The sequence below is a fragment of the Peromyscus californicus genome, unplaced genomic scaffold (assembly GCF_007827085.1).
Source record: "Peromyscus californicus insignis strain IS unplaced genomic scaffold, ASM782708v3 Scaffold_8__1_contigs__length_139910024, whole genome shotgun sequence".
Classification (NCBI taxonomy): Eukaryota; Metazoa; Chordata; class Mammalia; order Rodentia; family Cricetidae; genus Peromyscus; species Peromyscus californicus.
The window spans coordinates 93,874,503-93,877,751 of NW_026294606.1; positions in this window are offsets into that span (position 1 = coordinate 93,874,503).

Below are 3,249 nucleotides of genomic sequence, written 5' to 3' on the forward strand. Positions count from 1 at the left end.
TCAAAGGCCTCTAGTCCTCAGCCTGACTCTTTGTTAGATCAGCAGTCATCTCCAGTTCCAGTTGAATCCTACTAATGACCATGGGCTGTCCCTTAAGTTCGTTAATTATGCCACTTCAGCCTCTGGTTCAACTCTAACATTGGTGTTTGTTTTTTTATGGTACACATGGCATGTGTGTATACATGTCTACTTGTGTGTAGCTATGTATACGTGTGTGTGTGTGTGTGTGTGTGTGTGTGTGTGTGTGTGTGTGTGTGTGTATGCATGTGTATAGAGACTAGAGATTGACAGAGTCCAAAGTATCGCAAGTGTGGGTGCCAAGTAATCGGTAGAAAGAAGTAGGATGTAGCCTGTGTGTGCCCATGTGCCCAGGGCCTCACGCATGATAGGCAAGCACTCTTTGCTGAGTTTCATCTCCAGCTGAGATAACATTCTTTTGCTCTAATGAATTTTATACTCATGAGCAGTTTGGTCGGGGTTCTGTTTGTTTGTCTTGTTTCCCATCGGATCTAGTTCTCATCTTCCTGGGCTGACATTTCTCACCCCTTTAGGAGCCACTTAGTAGTAGTACTGAAGTTCTGTGGAGAGTTGGAGTGCTGCGCAGGATGAGTCTCCTGTTCTGGTCTGACTTCCATCTGGGCAATCTGCAGCACTGCCAGGGAAGCCCCTTACCAGGGCAGCAAGCCACGGGTAAAGTCTTAGTCTTTTGAGATTCCAGCCATTCTCAATCCCTGTGAAGTACACACTCAAGGCTTTGACAACATAGGCTCTGTGTGTCTTAGAGCCTGATGAGAAAACCCTGGAGCTGAGTGTGAACAAGGTAGAGTGAGACAAAGGGGGAAGTGGGCAGGTCCATGCTGCCTCTGCCTGGGCCTTGGGAACCACAGCATGCAACATAGATATTATTTATTTCATATTGTATGGAATGCTTTTAAGTCCTTGGATTCTTTAAATTTTTTTTTAGATTTTTATTTTATTCATGTTAATGTTTGCCTATACATGTGTCTGTACACCACATATGTGCCTGGTGCCTGAGGAAACGGTGAGCCTCCATGTGGGTATGGGGAATCGAACCTGAGTCCTTCACAAAAACAAGTTTTCTCTCTTTTTTTTCAATGAAAGAACACATTTAACTGGGACTTGCTTACAGTTGCAGAGGTTTAGTCCATTAACATCATGACAGGACACACAACGACACACAGGTAGAAATGGTGCTGGATAAGTAGCTGAGAGTTTTACAATAGGATCTGCCGGCAACAGAAAGAGCCGCTGGGCCTGGCTTAGGCCTTGAAACCTCAAAGCCCACCTCAGTGACACACTTCCTCCAACAAGGCCACACCTCCTAGTCCTTTCAAATAGTGCTACTCCCTGATGACAAAGCTTTCTATCTGTGAGCCTGTGGGGGCCATTCTTATGCAAACCACCACTCCACTCCCTGGCCCCCATAGGCTTGTAGCCATATAATGCAGAAATGTCTTCTGTTCAACTTCAAAAGTCCCCATAGTCTATAACAGTCTCAACACTGTTTAAAAGTTCAAAGTCTCTTCTGAGACTCAGAAATCTCTTAACAGCTACTCCTGGTAAAAGCAGTATCAAAAAGCAGATCACATACTTCCAACATACAATGGGACAGAATATACATTCCTGTTACAAAAGGGAGGAAAGGGAGCAGAGTGAGGAAATACTGGACAAAGCAAAAACCACCAGGGTAAACTCCAAATGGAATCTCCACATCTAATGTCAAAGCTCTCTTCAGATCTCCAACTCTGTTCAGCTTTGTTGACTGCAACACATTTCTCTCTCTTGTACTGGTTACACACCCAGTCTGCATCTTTCCTACAACGAATGCTCTTAACCATGAGCCAGCTCTCCAGTTGCATCCCTTAGATTTGATCCTTGTGCCTTCTGGGAGAGGATAGTGATAGCAAAACTAACTCAAGCCAGTGACAAGCCTGCCACACAGGGTTACCGTGAAGATTCATTGAGATGTACACAAGAGCAACTTCTCTGGCCTAAAGTGAAGGCTGTGTCAATACTGTTGTTCTTGTGACTGCAGAGGGTGTTGGACACAGCTCCCCCACGTTTTTCAAAGTGTATTCCGTATCACTCGGGTCCACCCCATTTGGGCAGGAGTCCACTGATGTGGGGAGGAGCAGGGTGTCCAGCTTGCTAGAAGATAGGAGGAGGGGTCAGGTCCATAGAGCTCACTCTGCTCTAGTCTGCTTTCTATAGCTTTGATAAAGCACTACCCACCTATGCAACTTGGGGAGGAAAGGGTTTATATCACTTTGCAGGCTTTGGTCCACTCTGCATAGAAGTCAAGGCAGGAACCTAAAGGCAGGAGTTGAAGCAGAAGCCATGGAATAAGGCTGCTTACTGTCCTGCTCCTCATGGCTTGCTCAGCCTGCTACACAACTCAGTACCACTAGTCCATCAATCATGGATCAAGAAAATGCCCACAGATTTGCCTCTAGGCCAATCTGATGGAGGCATTCTCTCAGTTGAGGTTCCCTCTTACCAAATGTGGTGGTTTGAATGAGTTGTCCCCCATACTCTTGGGCATTTGAATACTTGGTCTCCAGTTGGTGGTGCTGTTGGGGGTCCTTAGGAGGTGTGGCCTTGGTGGAGGAAGTGTGTCATGGGGGTGGGCTTTGAGGTCTCAAAAGCCATGTGACTTGCCTAGTTTACTCTGTTTCCTGATTGTGGTCTGAGATGTGAGTTCTCAGCTTCCAGCTCCAACAGCCACATCTGCTGCCCGCTGTCCTTGCCATTTTGGATATTAACCTTCTGGAACTGTAAACCTCAAATAAACCCTCCCTTCTATAAGTTGCTTTGGTCATGGTGTTTTATCACGCCAAGGGAAAAGTAGTACATCCGATTACTCAAGCTTGTGTCAAGTCAAAACATCAGCATATACCCCAACCTGACCCACTTTCCTGGCTCCTTGGCCCCATTCATGGTTGGAAAGGCTGTCTGTCATCCTCCATGATCACACCACTTCTCATCTACACCATGTTTGTACTTCCCTGGATTTTCTTCAGCTTACTGTAGATGAGAGTGTAAGTGTTTGCTTTCTAGAGCAAACAAAAGTTTTGACTTTTTTCTCTTGGTGCAAGCAAAGGCTTGGAACCCTCTTTCTCGTTCTGTAGAGCTCTGCCTTTGCCTTTGCTGGGTATAAAGGAAGTACAGGGGTTGGTGTGAGTGTGGTCTCGTGACTGCAAATGTAGCCTAAGTTACCTACCGAGACTC